This window comes from Moschus berezovskii, chromosome 6 (genome assembly GCF_049115385.1).
Source record: "Moschus berezovskii isolate FMDL1 chromosome 6, NW_MosBer_1.0, whole genome shotgun sequence".
Lineage (NCBI taxonomy): Eukaryota > Metazoa > Chordata > Mammalia > Artiodactyla > Moschidae > Moschus > Moschus berezovskii.
In genome coordinates, this window is record NC_142465.1 from 105852084 (window position 1) to 105873941 (window position 21858).

Consider the following 21858-nt stretch of genomic DNA (forward strand, 5'->3'; position numbering starts at 1 on the left):
CATGTCCCGTGCATTGGCAGCTAGATTCTGGACCAGCTGAAGTTTTATAATGAACTATCCCTGGTAGCTCAGTTGGTAAAGAATCCTCCTGCAATTCAGGAGACCCCAGTTCGATTCCTAGGTTGGGAAGATCTGCTGGAGAAGGGATAGGCTACCCACTCCAGTATTCTGGGGCTTCCCTTGTGGCTCATCTGGTAAAGAATCTGTGTGCAATGCAGGAGACCTGGGTTCAATCCCTGGGTTGGGAAGATTCCCTGGAGAAGGAAAAGGCTACCCATTTAAGTATTCTGGCCTGGAGAATTCCATGGATTGTATAGTCCATGGGGTCACAGAGAGTTGGACACAACTGAGTGACTTTTCACTCACTCACTCATATTAACTATTCAAGGCCTATGTGGGCTTTAGTGCCAACTCCCCAATCACAGAACATGTGTGAATTTAACTCGGATGACCATTATATCTACTACTGTGGGCAAGAATCCCTTAGAAGAAATGGAGTAGCCATCATAGTCAATAAAAGAGTCCAAAATGCAGTACGTATATGCAATCTGAAAAACGACAGAATGATTTCTGTTCGTTTCCAAGGCAAACCATTCAATATCACGGTAATCCAAGTCTATACCCCGACCAGTAATGCTGAAGAAGGTGAAGTTGAATGGTTCTATGAAGACCTACAAGACCTTTTAGAACCCAAAAAAGATGTCCTTTTCATTATAGGGGACTGGAATGCAAAAGTAGGAAGTCAAGAAACACCTGGAGTAACAGGCAAATTTGGCCTTAGAGTACAGAATGAAGCAGGGCAAAGCTAATAGAGTTTTGCCAAGAGAACGCACTGGTCATGGCAAACACCCTCTTCCAACAACACAAGAGAAGTCTCTACACATGGACATCAACAGATGGTCAAAACTAAAAATCAGATTGATAATATTCTTTGCAGTCAAAGATGGAGAAGCTCTAAGCAGTCAGCAAAAACAAGACCAGGAACTGACTGTGGCTCAGATCATGAACTCCTTATTGCCAAATTCAGACTTAAATTGAAGAAAGTAGGGAAAACCACTAGACCATTAAGATATGACCTAAATCAAGTCCCTAACGATTATACAGTAGAAGTGAGCAACAGATTCAAAGGATCAAATCTGATAGACAGAGTGCCTGAAGAACTATGGATGGAGGTTTGTGACATTATACAGGAGACAGGGATCAAGACCATCCCCAAGAAAAAGAAATGCAAAAAGGCAAAATGGTTGTCTGACGAGGTCTTACAAATAGCTGTAAAAAGAAGAGACGTGAAAGGCAAAGGAGAAAAGGAAAGATATATCCGTTTGAATGCAGAGTTCCAAAGAATAGCAAGGAGAGATAAGAAAGCCTTCCTCAGTGATCAGTGCAAAGAAATAGAGGAAAACAATAGAATGGGAAAGACTAGAGATCTCTTCAAGAAAATTAGAGATAACAAGGGAGCATTTCATGCAAAAAATGGGCTCGATAAAGGACAGAAATGGTATGGACCTAACAGAAGCAGAAGATGTTAAGAAGAGGTGGCAAGAATACACAGAAGAACTACACACAAAAAATCTTCATGACCCAGATAACCACGATGGTGTGATCACTCACCTAGAGCAAAGTCTTCCATCCTGGAAGGCAAAGTCAAGTGGGCCTTAGGAAGAGAACAAAGCTAGGGGAGGTGATGGAATTCCAGTTGAGCTATTTCAAATCCTAAAAGATGATGCTGTCAAAGTGCTGCAGTCAATATGCCAGCAAATTTGGAAAACTCAGCAGTGGCCACAGGACTGGAAAAGGTCAGTTTTCATCCCAATCTCAAAGAAAGGCAATGCCAAAGAATGCTCAAACTACCGCACAATTGCACTCATCTTACACGCTAGCGAAGTAATGCTCAAAATTCTCCAAGCCAAGCTTCAACAGTACATGAATCATCAACTTCCAGATGTTCAAGCTGGTTTTAGAAAAGGCAGAGGAACCAGAGATCAAATTGCCAACATCCGTTGGACCATCGAAAAAGCAAGAGAGTTCCAGAAAAACATTTACTTCTGCTTTATTGACAATGCCAAAGCCTTTGACTGTGTGGATCACAACAAACTGTGGAAAATTCTCAAAGATATGGGAATACCAGACCACCTGACCTGCCTCCTGAGAAATCTGTTTGCAGGTCAAAAAGCAACAGTTATAACTGGATATGGAACAACAGACTCGTTCCAAATCAGAAAAGGAGTACGTCAAGGCTGTATATTGTCACCCTGCTTATTTAACTTATATGCAGAGTATATCATGAGGAACGCTGCACTGGATGGATGAAGTACAAGCTGGAATCAAGATTGCAGGGAGAAATATCAATAACCTCAGATATGCAGATGACACCACAGCTCTTATGGCAACAAGCGAAGAACTAAAGAGCCTCTTGATGAAAGTGAAAGAGGAGAGTGGAAAAGTTGGCTTAAAATTCAGCATTCAGAAAACTAAAATTATGGCATCTGGTCCCATCACTTCATGGCAAATAGATCAGGAAGAAATGGAAACAGTGACAGACTTTACTTTTGGGGCCTCCAAAATCACTGCAGATGCTGATTGCAGCCATGAAGTTAAAAGATGCTTGCTTCTTGGAAGAAAAGCTATAACCAACCTAGACAGAATATTAAAAAGCAGAGACATTACTTTGCCAACAAAGGTCCATTTAGTTAAAGCTATGGTTTTTCCAGTAGTCATGTACAGATGTGAGAGTTGGACTATAAAGAAAGCTGATCGCTGAAGAACTGATGCTTTTGAACTGTGGTGTTGGAGAAGACTCTTGAGAGTCCCTTGGACTGCAAGGAGATCCAACAAGTCCATCCTAAAGGAGATCAGTCCTCAATATTCATTGGAAGGACTGATGCTGAAGCTGAAACTCCCATACTTTGGCCACCTCATGTAAAGAACTGACTCCTTTGAAAAAACTCTGATGCTGGGAAAGATTGAATCGGGGAGGAGAAGGGGACAAAAGAGGATGAGATGGTTGGATGGCATCACCGACTCAATGGACATGAATCTGAGTAAATGCTGGGAATTGGTGATGGACAGGGTGGCCTGGCGTGCTGCAGTCCATGGGTCCCAAAGAGTGAAACACAACTAAGTGACTGAACTGAACTGAACTGTGGGCTTGAGTAACTCCCAAGAAAAATCTGTGTGCCAAAGAAGGAAGGGAACTTGTATTTACTTGTAGATTCTTTCCTGAGACTTTGACCAGGTGCTCGCAAGAGAGACTAAGCAAGGATGACAGAGTAAATTAAGGCTCCCTTAGTAGTACAGGCGTAGAGGACATTATCTGTCGCTGTAAGAAAGGGCCAGCTCTGCTTACTCCTCTCTCAGTCTTAAGCCTCTGAGGAGGAACAGTAAAAACCCACTGCTGCCAACAGAAGGAATAAGGGGGAAAAATCTACCCTGGGGGAGGGAAAAGAAACAGTCCTCAGTGAAGAGCTCTGCGCCAGTGCTCTTATTCATTATGCATGGATACATGTATGTTCTTTATTTTTGGCTGCACTGGGTCTTCATGGCCGCATGCGGGCTTTCTCCAGTTGTGGCAAGCAAGGGCTGCTCTCTGGTTGTGCTTGGTCTTCTCACTGTGGTGGCTTCTCTTGTTGCAGAGCTCATGTTCTAGGGCACACAGGCTTCAGCAGTTATGGCGCACAGGCCCAGTTGCTCTGAGGTACATAGCATGTTAGTTTCCAGATCAGGGATCGAATGCCATTTGCCCCCGCATTGGCAGGCACTGGACCACCAGGGAAGTCCTGCCAGTGCCTTTAGAGATCCCCTAAAACCGAAGGAGGGGCAAGAAAATCCTTCCCACACAAGACCTGCCACAGAGAGAAAGCAGAGGTAGCAGGAATGCTGAGAAACCTCATTCTCCAGGGCCCAGGTATATAAAACTATCTAAGACTGAAGATGAAGAGGACCACAGAGAACCACCCTACCCCCTCACCACTACTCTAGCAAGCACCAAGTAACGAGTTGTAGCATCTGCCACTGGCAGAGGAGCGAGAACAAGGAGAGAAACTACTGTATAAGCCTACAGGGTGTACAAAGAATGTTGAGAATTGAGGGTGGAGAACAAACATTGAGAAATCTTTCCATTATTTCAGACCCCACCCTAAGCCTAAGACACCATAGAGGAATTTGAAACTTATGGTGCCCTAGAAGTAATCTTGGCAATAGCAAAACCTAATTCCACCTCACCTTTTAACTAGATGGTTCCATCCACCAAGCTAAACTGCCTGGGAAGAGGCACAAATCTGTTCTGTTCTGTTCTGTCGCTCAGTCGTGTCCGACTCTTTGCGACCCCGTGGACTGTAGCCTACCAGGCTCCTCCATCCATGGGATTCTCCAGGCAAGAATACTGGAGTAGGTTACCATTTCCTTCTCCAGGGGATCTTCCCGACCCAGGGATCGAACCCGGGTCTCCCGCATTGGAGGCAGACGCATTAACCTCTGAGCCACCAGGGAAATCTCTCCTATTCTACACAAGATGTCTGGCATTCAATCAAGAGTTATATGATCTGGACTTCCTTGGTGGTCCAGGAGTTAATACTCTGTGCTCGTAATGCAGAGGACCTGGGTTCGATCCCTGATCAGAGAACTAAATTCCACAAAATGCAACTAAGACCTGGTCAAACAAATAAATAAAAATAATAAATATTTTTTAAAATTATATGATCTATCAGAAGAAGAAGAACAAAGAAGACAAACCCTTGCCTTCTAAACACAAAACAACTGACAGACCCAGATTCAGAGGGGATCTACATGTTAGTAATATCAAAGAGGGAGTTTAAAATGGCTAGGAGAAATTTCATGAAAGGTCTAATGATAAGGACTTCCCTGGTGGTCCAGTGGCTAGCACTCTGAGCTCCCAACACAAGGGAACTGGGTTCGATCACTGGTCAGGGGACTGGATCCTACATGCCGCACTAAGATCCAGTGTAGCCAAAAAAATAAGCAATTTTTCAAAAGATCTAATGATAAAGGTGGACAGCATCTATGGACAGATAGGCAATTCTAAAAGAAAGACATAAGTGATAAAAGATAAAAATACTGAAAATAAAAACCATGGTATCAGAGACGAGCAACTCCTCTTCAAGCCTCATTAGTAAGCCTGACAGAGCTGAGGAAATAATAAATCAATTCCTACTCTTGAAATGAGTCAACAGGAATTACCCAAACTGAAACATCAAGAAAAAAGAGGACAAACAAATTGAACAAGAGTATCCAAGAGCTGTGGGACAACATCAGATCATTTAATGTACATGTTATTAGAATCCTAGGGGAAGAGAGAAAAAACAAGCAGAAGAAATGTTTGAAGAGATAACAGATGAGTTTTCCAAAAGTAATGAAAAGCATCAAATACTATATCCAAGAATCACACTAGGATAAATGCCAAAATAAAACACACCTAACCCATCATGTTCAAATGTCTCTAACCCAGAGATAAATAGGGAGTCCTGGAGGTGGCCAAAGCGGGGAAAAAAATATATATAGTGCATATTAAAAAAACAAAGGTCAGAATTACAGCAAACTCTTCTTGAAAAACATAACTATCCAGAAGACAATGCACTGACATCTTTAACGCATCAAAAGAAGGCAGGGGGGAGGGGGATTCTGTACTCAGCAAATGTATCTTTTAATAAGGAAGGGGAAAAGAGGTTTTTTTCAGACAAACAAAAGCTGAGAGAATTTATTGCCAGAAGATGTATTCTACAAACAACTTTAAAGGGAGTTCTTAATTAAGGCACAAGAAATAAAACAGGAGTTGACAAACTGGCCTGTTGTTCAGGTCCAGCCTTTCACAGGTTTTGCAATTAAAGTTTTATTGGAACACAGTAATATTCATTTGGTTACATATTATCAGTGGCTATTTTGTGCTGTAGCAGATCTGAAGGATTATTAAGAGACGATGTGGCATACAAAGCCTGCATTATTTATACCTCATCATTTACAGAAAAACTGTGCTGACTCCTAGAGTAAGACATCATACAGAAACTGCACAAATAAATACAGATCTCTGGATATGGTATCAAAATATAAAAGGCATATAGATCAATTTAAATCACTCTAAAAGACAAATGACTGCCTAAAGCAAAAAATAATTCATTCTGAGCTGTAATGTAGGAGTAATGTACTTTTTAACATGTCAAAACAAAGGGACTGAAAATGAATAAATAAAGAGGACTTCCCTGGTGACACAGGGGATGAGAATCTGCCTGCCAACGCAGGGGACACGGGTTCAGTCCCCTGTCCAGGAAGATCCCACATGCCTCAGAGCAACTAAGCCTGTGTGACAACTACTAAAACCTGCGTGCCTAGGGCCTGTACCCCACAACAAGAGAAGCCACAATAAGAAGCCTTTGAACCACAACAGAGAGGAACCCGTCCTCCCCAAAACTAGAGAAAGCCCTCGCCCAACAACACAGACACAGCGCAGCCGAAAATGAATAAATAAACAACGAAGAAAGAAACTTTGTAGACTCTGCTTATCATAATCCCTCTAGCATGTATCTCTTCCTTCTTTCCTCCTACTTTGAATTTTCTGATTCTAAATTTTCCTCCACTTCTTCCCTTTGTAAGATGTCAGAGCCCACCACTATCCACGTCTACTTCTCTCTCCTTTTCTAAAATCCCAGAAATACACCTTCATTCTCTTCAGCTAATGATCTTTTACTCTGGCCCTTTGATTTTAGTAGATAAAATTCATTAACTGTGGGATCTTGTTGGACATCTTCTAACCCTGTGGATCTAAAAGAAAGATGAGAATGGAGGCGGGTAAGAAGTAAGAATGATTTAGCTGCATATCCATTCAAATATTGACTGTGCAATGAAAACATAGTAATGCCCAGGCTAGGGAGGGGTGCTAATCTACACTACAAGTATTTTTTGTTTGCTTGTTTTTGGCCATGCAGCATGTGGCATCTTAGTCCCCCTATCAAGCCTGCAACCCCTGCATTGGGAGGCAAAGTTTTAACCACTGGACTGCCAGAGAAGTCCCTACATTACATGTATTGAACCTGGATACAGTGACAGATTGCATTTTCCTGGGCTCCAAAGTCATTGCAAACAGCGACTGCAGCCACGAAATTAAAAGATACTTGCTTCTGGGAAGAAAAGCTATGACAAATCTAGACAGTGTATTCAAAAGCAGAGACGTGACTTTGCTGACAAAGGTCCTTATAGTCAAAGGTTTTTCCAGTAGTCATGTACAGATGTGAGAGGTGGACTGTAAAGAAGCCTGATCGCTGAAGAATTGATGCTTTCAATTGTGGTGCTGAAGAAGACTCTTGAGAGTCTCTTGGACAGTAAGGAGGTCAAATCAGTGAATACTAAAGGAAATCAATCCTGAATATTCATTGGAAGGACTGATGCTGAAGCTCCAATACTTTATTACCCTGATGCAAAGAGCCAACTCATTGGAAAAACCCTGATTCTGGGAAAGATCGAGGGCAGGATGAGAAGGGGACGACAAAGGATGAATGGCTGGATGGCATCACCAACTCAATGGACGTGAGTTTGAGCAAACTCTGGGAGATAGTGAAGGACAGGGAAGCCTGGCATGCTGCAGTCCATGTGGTCACAAAGAGCTGGACACAACTTAGTGACTAAACAACAAGTACTCAGTACAGCTAAGAAACAAATTTGTTCTGGTGTGTACGGAATTTTTAAAATTTATGTTATCCCAGTCCTTTTCTATATATTTTATCCCACACCCTTCTGCTCCAGAATGTTACTTTCTCATTTTCAGGTTATTTCCACTTTTTCACATATATTCTTTGATCTTCCATCTGCTAACATTTTCTTTGAAAATTTTGTTGTCCAAATGTGACCAGCTTTCTTTGCCTGCCAGTCTCCTAGGATACATGTTGGTACTATGGTATTCTCAGCAAGCTAGGTTTCTGCTCTCCTCATTTGAGAAGAAGAATGAAGAGAGGGGTGTGTTTCTGTCCCACTGTCAGTCTGCTGAGCTGAGACTACCTCTGGAGAGCAGGGACTAACTAAATTAAGTCCTGCTTTTGGGGAAAAAGCAGGGAGGAACCGCCCAGAGCTGGACCACTCCTTGCTTGCTTCTGTGTCTCCTCCACCCTTCTTGACTAATTATAAGCTCAACTCTTTTCCAAATCCATTCTAGCAAAGGATGTAATGTGTCAAAGTTCAGATATGAATGTATCAGGGCAAATGTGGTTCCCACGCGACCCCACCCAAGCTTCGACAGTACCTGAACTGACATTTAGTTTCCTGAAGTAAGAAACAAAAGAAAACTGAACGTGCCTATTACAAGAGGCAAAGGAGAAACAGAGAGATCACATGCTCAGATTACACATAGGAAAAGGAATTTTTTTTCAATGAATATATATTGATCACTGTTACAGGATGAATTGAGCTCCCTCAAAATTTGTATGCTGAAGCTCTATCCCCAGTCACTACCTGAGAGTGTGACTGTGTTTGGAGATGGGGTCCAGTCTGCCAGCTGAACCTAAAGATTTTGGACATGTCTCCACAATCATATGAGCCAATTATAAATCTTGTTTGTGTGTGTGTGTGTGAATTTGATTTATATATAAAACACATCTTCAGCACGTTAAACATAATAGGGAAAGTATTCAAAGACCTTTTTTTTAACTTGAAAGAAAATATTTCATAACATACACATGAAAAGTCTAGTAATGAATGAGAAAAATACTAAAGAAATGCCTTGTGGGCTTCCCTGGAGTCCAGTGGTTAAGACTCTGTGCTTCTACTGCAGGGGGCTCCCTCTCCATCCCTGGAATGATTTAGTATCTAAAGCATGCTACTGATAATACTTGTTTGGAAGACAAATCTGTGGGCTGGGTTAGAGTTGAAAGGAAAAGTTCAAAGGAATACAGCATGTGACTGAGAAGTTTCAGGGAACATCTTTCATACAGGTTTTCATTGGACTTACATGGCTTTTAATTTTTTTATATGTAATTTTATTTATTTATTTATTTTTCGCTATGTTGGCTCTTCGTTGCTGCTCGGGCTTTTCTCCAGTTGCTTCTCTCTAGGGGGCTTCTCACTGCGGGGGCTTCTCTTGTGTGGAGCACAGGCCTGGATGCTCTGTGAGATGAAGGGTCTTCCCAGATCAGGGAAGATTGGCAGGTGGATTCTTAGCCACTGAGACACCAGGGAAGCCCTATCACTCTTACTTTTTAACTTTAAATCCTTTACCAAAGCCAAAAAGAAAGAAAATCTTCCATTTTGAAAGACAGGACCTTCTTCTTCATTCATAACCATATTATTTTGTCCATATTAAGCCACTCTTCTTGAATGTGATTTGGGAGAGGGGGAAGGAGAGGAAGGAGGAGTAAAACAGATGGAAGTGCTTCCAGTAAAGCATAACCTTCCTTCTGGAGACGCAGACTATAAGAGATTGATACAAGAGGAGAACAAAATTTTCCTAGAAAGTCAGCAATGCTGGGCACATAGGAAGCATTCAATATGTTATTGTTGACTGCTGAAGTGAACCAATAGCACCTATACACTTCACAGCAAGATACTGGATACTCTACACCAGCCACCACTATTTTATTACTGTGGTTATGTATTAATAATATGTGAGCCCCAGGGAAGAACAGGCTGTAACCTCAGGCCACTTAGAACAGTGTCTTGCTGTGGGAGGCATTTAACAAATATGAAAGAGTGAAAAAAAAAAAAGGAGAGAGAGAGAGCAAAAAAAAGGCCTAATTAAGGTAATTTCAGCAAAAATCATACAGTAAAAAAACCTCCAAAAATTTGTCTTTCCATGCTGCTGCTGCTGCTAAGTCGCGTCAGTCCTGTCCGACTCTGTGCGACCCCATAGACGGCAGCCCATCAGGCTCCCCCGTCCTTGGGATTCTCCAGGCAAGAACACTGGAGTGGGTTGCCATTTCCTTCTCCATAAAAGCTACCAAGAAAGCCTGGCACAAATGGTAACAATGTATCCAAGGAACATTTAGTAAAGAAAAAGAGAAAAACCTGGTAACAGCAATGAACTTTGCAGCATTTTAACTTATCTTAACCCCACTCCCCAGTTCTGTGGCAGCCTTAAAAATAAAGCCTGCATTTCTAATACTGTGCGTGACCGCTTGCTAAGTCGCAGTCGTGTCGGATTCTTTGCGACCCTAGGGACCTTAGCCCGCCAGGCGTTCTCCAGGCAAAAATACTGGAATAGGTTGCCACGCCTCCTCCAGAGTATCTTCCTGACCCAGGGATTGATCGGTGTCTCTTACGTCTCCTGCCTTGGCAGGAGGGTTCTTTACCACTAGCGCCACCTGGGGGTGGGGGAGCAGAAAAGATCTTATTCCCAAAGAAACATTATTTGATCTATTTGCTAGGGGTTCCCTGGAAGACCGCTGGCAAGGCTCTTTAACTTCACACAAACTTGCCCAGAGCTAACCACCTTGGGGACCGAGGGAAGAGCATTTGCTGACTGTTGCAACATCACAGCTGCCTGAGATGTTGATACACACAATAGACTAACCGCAAAGCTTAAAAAGAAAAGCTGAGGAATGAGGTATCCACAGGGGCTCTGAAAAAGCCTGACATTGAAAAATTCTTTAGAATTATTTTGAAAAACCACAGAACAAACAAATAACAAGTTTAAGAAGCACCAAAATGATAAACCCCGAGGAGGCAGCAGAATCTACTTTGAGATGTTTGCTGCTGCTGCTGCTGCTGCTGCTAAGTCGCTTGTCGTGTCCGACTCTGTGCGACCCCATAGACGGAAGCCCACCAGGCTCCCCTGTCCCTGGGATTCTCCAGGCAAGAACACTGTAGTGGGTTGCCATTTCCTTCTCCAATGCATGAAAGTGAAAAGTGAAAGGGAAGTCGCTTAGTCGTGTCCCACTCTTAGCGACTCCATGTACTGCAGCCTACCAGACTCCGCCGTCCATGGGATTTTCCAGGCAAGAGTACTGGAGTGGGGTGCCATTGCCTTCTCCGATTTGAGATGCTTAGTTTTCAATAAAAAATTTATGAGAAATAAGGAAGCATCATTTATACACAGGGGGGGGAAATCAATAGAAATGGTCACTGAGGAAATTATTTTGTTTTTAATTGGAGAATAATTGCTTTCCAATGTTGTGCTGGTTTCTACTGTCAGTTCATTTCAGTTCAGTCGCTCAGTCGTGTCCAACTCTTTGCGACCCCATGAACCACAGCACGCCAGGCCTCCCTGTCCATCACCAACTCCCAGAATTCACTCAAACTCATGTCCATCGAGTCGGTGATGCCTTCCAGCCATCTCATTCTCTGTCGTCCCCTTCTCCTCCTACCCCCAATCCCTCCCAGCATCAGACTCTTTTCCAGTGAGTCAACTCGTCGCATGAGGTGGCCAAAGTATTGGAGTTTCAGCTTTAGCATCAGTCCTTCCAATGAACACCCAGGATTGATCTCCTCTAGAATGGACTGGTTGGATCTCCTTGCAGTCCAAGGGACTCTCAAGAGTATTCTCCAGCACCACAGTTCAAAAGCATCAATTCTTCGACGATCAGCTTTCTTCACAGTCCAACTCTCACATCCATACATGACCACGGGAAAAACCATAGCCTTGACTAGACGGACCTTGGTTGGCAAAGTAACGTCTCTGCTTTTTAATATACTATCTAGGTTGGTCATAACTTTCCTTCCAAGGAGTAAGCGTCTTTTAATTTCATGGCTGCAATCAGCATCTGCACTGATTTTGAAGCCCAAAAAATAAAGTCTGACACTGTTTCCACTGTTTCCCCATCTATTTCCCATGAAGTGATGGGACCAGATGCCATGATCTTCGTTTTCTGAATGTTGAGCTTCAAGCCAAACTTTTCACTCCCCTCTTTCATCAAGAGGCTTTTTAGTTCCTCTTCACTTTCTGCCATAAGGGTGGTGTCATCTGCATATCTGAGGTTATTGATATTTCTCCCAGCAATCTTGATTCCAGCTTGTGCTTCTTCCAGCCCAGCGTCCCTCATGATGTACTCTGCATATAAGTTAAATAAGCATGGTGACAATATACAACCTTGACGTACTCCTTTTCCTATTTGGAACCAGTCTGTTGTTCCATGACCAGTTCTAACTGTTGCTTCCTGACCTGCATACAGGTTTCTCAAGAGGCAGGTCAGGTGGTCTGGTATTCCCATCTCTTTCAGAATGTTCCACAGTCTATTGTGATCCACACAGTCAAAGGCCTTGGCATAGTCAATGAAGCAGAAATAGATGGTTTTCTGGAACTCTCTTGTTTTCTCCATGATCCAGCAGATGTTGGCTATTTGATCTCTGATTCCTCTGCCTTTTCTAAAACCTTGTTGAACATCTGGAAGTTCACAGTTCACATATTGCTGAAGCCTGGCTTGGAGAATGTACAACAGTGTAAATAAGCTATAAGTACACATATGTCCCCTCCCTCTTGAGGCCTCCCTCCCACACCCCCAATTATTTTAAATGTGATCAAATCACATCTAAAGAACTAAAGAAAGTATGGGAATGATGTCTCACCAAATAGAGAATATCAATAAAGAAAAAGTTTGGGGAACTTCTCTGACTGTCCAGTAGTTAAGACTCTGTGGATTCCAATGCAGGGAGCATGGGTTTGATCCCTGGTTGGAGAACTAAGATCCCATATAGTGCAGGGTGCAGCCACAAAGAAAAAAAGAGAGAAGAGAGAGAAAAAATTTTAAAGGATCTAAATAGAGATTTTGATGTTGAAAAACATATATTCTATCCTGGGAAATGTTTTATATGCCCTCTTTTTTTGGTTTTTGCTAAATTGCTTCAGTCGTGTCCAACTCTTTGCAACGCTATGCACTGTAGCCCACCAGGCTCCTCTGTCCATGAGATTCTCCAGGCAAGAATACTGGAGTGGGTTGCCATGCCTTCCTCAAGGGAGGTCTTCCTGACCCAGGGGTCAAACCAGCATCTCTCATATCTCCTGCATTGGCAGGCAGGTTCTTTACCACTAGTGCCCCCTGGAAAGCCCTTATGTGCAGTAGAGAAAATGCGTTTTGCTACAGTTGGGTGTTGAAGTAGTCCATGGATGTCTGTTAGATGTAAAGTTGGTCAAGTCTATTTCCTTGCTGATTCTCCTTGCATCTTCTAACCACTATTGAAAGTGGGCTATTAAATTCTACAGTCATTATTGTTGACCTGTTTTTTTCTTCAGTTTTGCCCATTTTTACTTTTCAGACCTGTTTTAGGTGCGTGTGTTTATAATTGTTACTTCTTCTTCATAGATTGGCCTTCTCTCATTACATCTTTTTGGTCTTGCGTGACGATTTCTGTCTTCCAGATGCATTGTCTGATATCAGTACAGTTTCTCTAGCTCTCTTTTGCTTACTGTTTCACGGCACAGCCTATTCTGTTCCTTTACTTCTAATCTACTTGCACTTTTGAATCAAACATGACAACGTATAATTAGATCACGTTTTTCCTTTTATGTATCCACATGCCAATTTCAGCTTTTTGATAATTTAATCTTTCATTGAATGTATTAAAGGAACAGTCAGAATTTATGTCTGCCAGTTTGCCATTTGTTTACTATGTCTTTTTGTTCCGCAGTTCCTCCATTACTGCATTCTTTTTTGTTACAGCTTTCTAGTGGGCCACTTAAATGTTCTTGTTTCTTTACTATGTAATTTAATTTTTTTGGCCACAGGATCTTACTTCCCCAACCAGGGATGGAATCCAGGCCCTTGGCAGTGAAAGCTGAGATTCCTAACTACTGGACCACCAGGGAATTCCCTACAAATTTTTAAATTGTGTGTTTAGTGGTTGCTCTGTGGATTATTATTAACATCTTAATTGGTTGCAATCTAACTTGGATTAATACAAATTCCATTTCAATAGTTTACAGAAAATTTACTCTTACATAGCTCCACTCCCTCCTACCTTTGTCCTGCATATTGTCACCCTGCTTATTTAACTTCTATTCACCATGCAAAATGCCGGGCTGGATGAAGCACAAGTTGGAATCAAGATTTCCAGGAGAAATATCAACAACCTCAGATATGCAGATGACACCATCCTTATGGCAGAAAGCAAAGAAGAACTAAAGAACCTCTTGAAAGTGAAAGAGGAGAGTGAAAAAGTTGGCTTAAAACTCAACATTCAGAAAACTAAGATCATGGCATCCAGTCCCATCACTTCATGGCAAATAGATGGGAAAACAATGCAATAGTGACAGACTATTTTTTTGGGCTCCAAAATCCCTTTAGATGGTGACTGCAGCCATGAAATTAAAAGACACTTGCTCCTTGCAAGAAAAGTTATGACCAAACTAGACAGCATATTAAAAAGCAGAGACATTACTTTGCCAACAAAGGTCTATCTAGTCAAAGCCATGGTTTTTCCAGTAGTCATGTATGGATGTGAGCTGGACTATAAAGAAAGCTGAGTGCTGAACAATTGATGCTTTTGAATTGCAGTGTTGGAGAAGACTCTTGAGAGTCCCTTGGAAAGCAAGGAGATCCAACCAGTCTATGCTAAAAGAAATCAGCCCTGAATATTCATTGGAAGGACTGATGCTGAAGCTGAAACTCCAATACTTTGGCCACCTGATGCAAAGAACTGACTCATCTGAAAAGACCCTGATGCTGGGAAAGGTTGAAGGCAGAAGGAGAAGGGAACGACAGAGGATGAGATGGTTGGATGGCATCATTGACTCGATAGACATGAGTTTGAGTAAGCTCCAGAAGTTGGTGATGGACAGGGAAGCCTGACATGCTATAGTCCATGGGATCGCAGAGTTGGACACAACTGAGTGACTGAACTGAACTCCTACCTTTATGCTCAAATGACCTGTCCTGGAGTTTGTTGATTCTTATTTCGGCTCAAAGCTCCTTTAGTGCTTGCTTCATTTCAGCTATTATATTTTCCAAGGGCAGAGTTCCTCTTTGGCTCCTTCTGTTTTATTTTTTGGCCAGGTCACAGGGTATGCGGGATCCTAATTTCCTGACGAGGATCTAACCTGTGCCCCCTGCAGTGGAAGCTCAGGGTCCCAACCACTGGACCACCAGCGAGGTAATGTGGCTCCTTTTATAATATGTATTTCTTTATTAATATTCTTTATTTGATGAGATACTATTCTCAAACCTTAGTTCTTTAGACAAAGTTTTCATTTAGTTCTTTGAACATATTTCAAATAGCTAATTTAATGTGTCTTGATGTTGTTTTGGAAACTGGGTATATCAAATAATATAATGTAGCAACTCTGGCAATCAGATTCTCCCCTCTTGCCAGTTCACTGTTGTTGTTGGTTCCCTGACCAGCAGTTGAATCCACGACCACAGCAGTGAAAGCGCCCAGTCCTAACCACAGGACCGCAAGGGTGGTCTCTTTTTCTTGTCTTTTTTCCTTCTTCAGGTCTTTCTTGAACACATGTACAGCCTGACTCATGCGTACGGCCTCCTAGATTCCAGGATTTATTGAAGCTTTCAAAGCCCCTATGGCTAATTCACTCTTCAGCTTTTCCCTTTTAAGCTTTTTGGTTAATCTATTGTTTGGCCCAGCTGTGATCAAAGTTCGGATTTTTTAAAAACATTATTTATTTTACATAGCAGCCAGGTCTTAGCTGCAGCATGCGGGATCTAGCTCCTTGACCAGGGATTGAACTTGGATCCCCTGCATTGGGAGCATGGAGTCTTAGCCACCAGACCAAGAGGAAAATACCTTTTTTTTTTTTTTTTAATGTATCATTTCACTGGAGTACAGTTGATTTTCAATGTTCTATTAGTTCCAGGGGTACAGCAAAGTGATTCAGTTATATATATACACATATTCATGTTTTAAAAAGATTCTTTTCACATATAGGTTATCACAGAATACTGAATAGAGTTCCCTGTGATATACAGTAGGTCCTTGTTGGTAAGGCTTATTGGTGAGCTTTGTTAAGTGTGGTCGAGTGGCTTTTAAACTATGGCAATTTTTTTCCCACTGCTGAGGCAACATAATTCCGAGTTCCTTACTTTTGGTCCTATGATATATTTGAGTTTTCCATTCTGGTTGGTGGGAATGCAAACTGTTCGAGTCCTTTTGTGAGCCTAGGGGACTGTTCCTACTAATAATTTTAGGTGTTTCTTTTGTTGCCCTTGTAGGGACTTCTCTGGCCATCCAGTGGTTACAACTTAGCATTTCCAATGCAAGGGGCTGGGTTTGATTCCTGGTCATGGAACTAAGATCCCACATGCCACATAGCCAAAAAAAAAAAAAAAAAACCAACCTAAAAATATGTTAGACCATATTACTTTTCTGTTCACCATTTTTCAATGCTACTCAATTTCTTACAACATAAAACAATATCTCTACAGTTTTCTTAAGGCCTGTTAATCTGGTCCTTGATTACCTTTCTTCTACCATTGCTCTCTGTGTTCCATCCATACTGGTCTCATTGCTATTCCTCAAACACTCCAGGCACACTTCCAGCTTAATAACATTTACCATTTACTATCTGTTTCCCCTACTGTAATATAAAGCAAATGATGATGAGGATTTCATTCTTTGCTGATTTAACCCAAACATCTAAAATAGTGTGTAGGACGTAGTAGATCCCATAAATATTTGTGGAATGAGAGTCTAAATCTAATCATAGAGCATTCAGGGTATTAGGAAGGTTATAGAACAGACACTCAGCCACAAGAGACAAAACAGAGATCTGGTTATCGAAAACAGAGTACAGTATCAGAGTCTTGCCAGTAAAAAAGATTCTTAGATGCCAAATGTTATTGTTGGATCAGGGATATTTAATGTGCTTTTACTAGAGATCAGAGTTTAACCTAGAGATTGGGCTCAGTGACGCAAACTGTGGGAAGCAGGATCTGATATTAAGCTCAGCCTGAAATGCCTCAAAAACATGACTTCAAAGGGTAAAAATGTCTAATAGAACTTCAGGAGAAGCTCAGATGTGTACTTGGAAAATATTATTACTACTAGAAATATTTGAAGACTTGCTATATAATACCATCAGGTTCCTTTAAAAACTGAATTCATCAAGATTTTTAATGCCAATGAAGATGTGAAAAGGGGCCTTAGAAACTAACGGTGGAACTGTAAACTTTTCAATTAAAAAAATGTGCTAAATTATACGAAATGTAAAATTTACCCTTTTAGCCACTTTAAAGTGTCCAGTTCAGTGGCAGTAAGTACATTTACATTGCTATGAAACCATCACCACTATCCATCTCCAGACGGTTTCAATACCACCCTTCTTTTTTTTTTTTTAAAGATCAGTTTTCTCATTTATTTATTGGCCATGCCATTGAGGCATGTGGGATCTTAGTTCCCCGACCAGGGATTCAACCTGTGACCCCTCCAGTGGAAGCTCAGAGTCTTAACCACTGGACCGCCAGGGAAGTTCCAATACCATCATTCTTAAAAGCAAAAAACATAAAGTGCAACAATAATTTTTTTCCTAAAAGTATTTATCTACATATATAATTGTTGGCTTAAAAAGAAACTTCTTGCTTCAGTATCCTGAAGGGATTAGTTATATATGTAAAACCAGGAGAAAGTGTAAATGAAGCCCAGAGGCCCATCTAATTCCATGTATTGTCTGTTTAAGTAGAAAAACATGCGCTAGACTCAACCTCCTTTCATAACACCAGATCTCATTTTTCTTTCAAATATACCTTACTAGGAAGGCTGCTTGGCAGGTCCTCCGTTCTTTTATTCTGTGATAGCTGCCAATACCAGTTCTTCTGGCCTAGACAAAGGTGGAGCTCCACACGGAGGGCCACCTCATGTGAAGCCAGCAGCAGTCTGTGTGGGCTGAGGTCTCTGTCTGCTGGAGACAGAGGCGCATGCAGTACCCATAGATGCTCTAAAACATGATTTCTGCTTTTCAGGGTAGTAATTACCTTGGTGTTCCCATTTAGGCCAGAGTTATAAAAGGCACAGAACATTTATTGCCTGTCGTCCTTTGAATGGCCCCAAACTGGCAAGTTCAATTTCTTAAAGCACATCCCAGCTGCATGGAGAAGCTCATTTCTCCCTTGATTTCCAGACTTCACTTCTCCCTTGATTTCCTCTCCCTGTTTAGAGGTCGAACCCATGACCCTGCAGTGGAAGCTTGGAGTCTTAACCACTGGACAACCAGGGAAGTCCTCATTAGGTTTCTCATGCTACATCACTCACTATCACAAGTTTAGGTATTTAAAACAACTCACAGTTAATGGGTAGGGAGTCTGGGCACAAGTCGGCTCAGGGTGTCAGCAGACTGCCATCTCATCTGAGTCTCAGACTCCTCTTCCAAGTCCAAGATCTTGGTAGAACTCAGTTCCTTGTGGTTGTAGGACTGAAGGTGTTGACTCTCAGACACTCCCTGTTCCTCATCCTCTCTTCTTCACTCCATATGGCAGTTTGTTGCAAGGCCAACAAGAATGTCTCTGCTCCTTAAAATCCAATTTCTCCTTTCTGTTCTCCAGAGCTTCATTTAAGCAGCCCACCTGATTAGGCTGAGCCCACCAAGGACCATCTCCCATTTGATTAATTTTTTCACTTCTGAATTATTTATTATTTATTATTTTATAATTTAGTGAACTCCTTTTTATTTTTTTGGTGGCTAATTACTATACAATATTGTATTGGTTTTGTCATACATTGACATGAATCCGCCATGATGTACATGTGTCCCCCATCCTGAACCCCCCTCCCTCCTCCCTCCCCATCCCATCCCTCTGGATCATCCCAGTGCACCAGCCCCGAGCACCCTGTATCATGCACCAAACCTGGACTGGTGATTCGTTTCACATATAATATACATGCTTCAATACCATTCTCCCAAATCATCCCACCCTCGCCCTCTCCCAGAGTCCAAAAGACACAGATTCGATACATCTGTGTCTCTTTTGCTGTCTCGCATACAGGGTTATCGTTATCATCTTTCTAAATTCCATATATATGCGTTAGTATACTGTATTGGTGTTTTTCCTTTCTGGCTTACTTCACTCTATAATAGGCTCCAGTTTCATCCACCTCATTAGAACTGATTCAAATGTATTCTTTTTAATGGCTGAGTAATATTCCGTTGTGTATATGTACCACAGCTTTCTTATTCATTCATCTGCTGATGGACATCTAGGTTGCCATTTGATTAATTTAAAGCCAACTAATTAGAGGTCTTATAGTTGCAAAGTCCCCAGACCTTTTTCATACAACATAACCTAATCACACAATGGTATGCCACCATATACACAGGTCCCATTTAAAGAAAGGGAAAGACAGACTTCCCTGGTGGCCCAGTGGTTAAGAATCTGCCTGCCAATGCATGGGACATGAGTTTGATCCTGGGACCAGGAACTAAGATCCCACTTGTCACAGGGCAACTAAGCCCACCCACCACAACCGCTAAGCCTGCACACCACAACTGCTAAGCACGCACACAACAAAGAGATTCTGCGTGCTGCAACTAAGACTCAACACAGCCAAAAATAAATGAATGAATAAATACATGTTAAGAAAAAAATAGGGACTTCCCTTGTGGTCCAGGGGCCAAGACTCTGTGCTCCCAATGCAGGGGGTCTGGGTTTGATCCCTGATCAGGGAATTAGATCCTGCATGCTGCAACTCAAGAGTTCAAATGCCGCAACGAAGACCAGGTACAGCCAAATAAATAAATAATAAAAGTTTCTAAAAACGAAAGGGAAATATAGCTTGCTTCCCTCATGGCTCAGACGGTAAAGAAGCTGCCTGCAATGCAGGAGACACAGGTTTGATCCCTGGGTTGGTAAGATCCTCTGGAGAAGGAAATGGCAACCCACTCCAGTATTCTTGCCTGGAAAATTCCATGGACAGAGGAGCCTGGTGGGCTACAGTCCATGGCGTCGCAAATAGACATGACTGAGCGACTAACACACACATACATACCACAGGATGGGAATCTTGGGGGCTTAATGGAAGAAATATCTTTCTTCTTACTTCCTGAGTATCCAGAGCTATTCCAATTCATTTCCATTTACCAGATCATCATAAAATAAACCAAAATGCTTCAAATTCCCACTGTGAGAACAGTGACTAAGGGTACTTTTTAAATACTTAGGCTTTGCTACTGTGTAACCACTGAAAGATCACTTAAATCTTCTAAATCTGTCTTCTAACCTTTCAAATATTATATCTCCAGTAAAACAAGAAAATAATCTCTGTATTACTATTCTCCATTTTCATTCCATTCATCAGCTCTTTTTGAGAAGAAAATCACCCCCTTTCCCTTTTATTCTTGTGGAAAACTCATTCTATTATGTATTGTTGCTACTGCTGCTAAGTCGCTTCAGTCATATCCGACTCTTTGCGACCCTAGAGATGGCAGCCCACCAGGCTCCCCCATCCCTGGGATTCTCCAGGCAAGAACACTGGAGTGGGCTGCCATTTCCTTCTCCAATGCATGAAGGTGAAAAGTGAAAGGGAAGTCGCTCAGTCGTGTCCGATTCTTAGCAATCCCATGGACTGCAGCCCACCAGGGTGCTCCATCCATGGGACTTTCCAGGCAAGAGTACTGGAGTGGACTGCCATTGCCTTCTCCGCTATTATGTATTAGGAGGGAGCCATTGTAATGGATTTGAAGTGCTATCTCATTGTAGTTTTGTTTGCACTTCCCAAGTGATTAGTGATGTCGGCATCTTTTCATGTGCTATTGGTCACTTGTTCATGTTCTTTGGAGAAATGTCCATTCAAGTCCTTTGTCCATTTTTTGAATTAGATTTTTGTTGTTGCTGTTGTGTTTTAGAAACTCTCAATTCTAGATACTAATCCTTTATCAGATATAAGTTTGAAATATTTTCTCCCATTTCTACTACTGATATTATGCAAATTTAATTGTTCACAGTGTCTTTTCTTCTTTCCATCTTCCAGCTGAATTTTGGGATACTGGAAGACAAAGATTACCACTTATAGTTCTTTTACAGATTATCACTTATAGTTCAGGTAAAAAGGGAGAAATTCTAGCTTAGCCATTTAGTATTAAGTTCCAAATGCTATTAGGTTTACTTTTAAATCTAAGAAAAACCTATCATTGATCATTTTCGCAGATGGAAAAATTGGTGCAAAGATAAATTCTCCACAATCACAGAATTAGCATGTGGCAAAGCTAAATTTTAGACTCAGTTTTAACTTGACTTTGATAGTATTTGTCAAATGATTAGGCTAGGGTTATAGAGACTATTAGACAAATAATAGACTTGACTGGTCTTACTTTACTTCATTGCAAATTCCCAAACTTAGAAATCTGTACAAATCTACTCTAGGTATAATGTAGTCGTGTTATCCAAAGTCAGGACTGGCCCAGTACAAACCAGCCCAGTGTACTGCAGGCTCTTTGGCAGAGATGACTTACATAAAGTGGTCTGGAATTATGCTAATCCATCTGTTTACACATAAATTGAATTTACAAAAAGCTTATTACTTGTGCTATATTAATGTTTCTGACTAATGTTGGCATATGTTTTCACTCAAATGGGTTTTCCTGTAGATGGGAATACATACTTAAAGAGATAATAACAGTTGTTTTGGAATTATTTAATTGACTGGCAACTTTGTTTTTTCTGCTTTTTAGTATGATAAAATACCCTAATTACGCCAAATATGGATTTTGAAAATATTCCAAGTGTGTGCTTAAATATTCAAGTTTATTTCATTGAACTGGTACAAATGACTTCACTATCCCTACTGGCACCTTAGTCCCTGGTTATTAACTAGATCTGTCAATTCTTTAATCCTACCGCCTTCTTATTATGGGCCAGTGATCCTCCATCAGATCTACTGTCACTCAGGCCAATCCAATATTCTGTCTGGCTTGTGGACTTGAGCCATTACTTTTTAAAACTCATGTTTTCCCCTCATCCTTTGATAATCAATCACATGATCAAACTGTGGGAT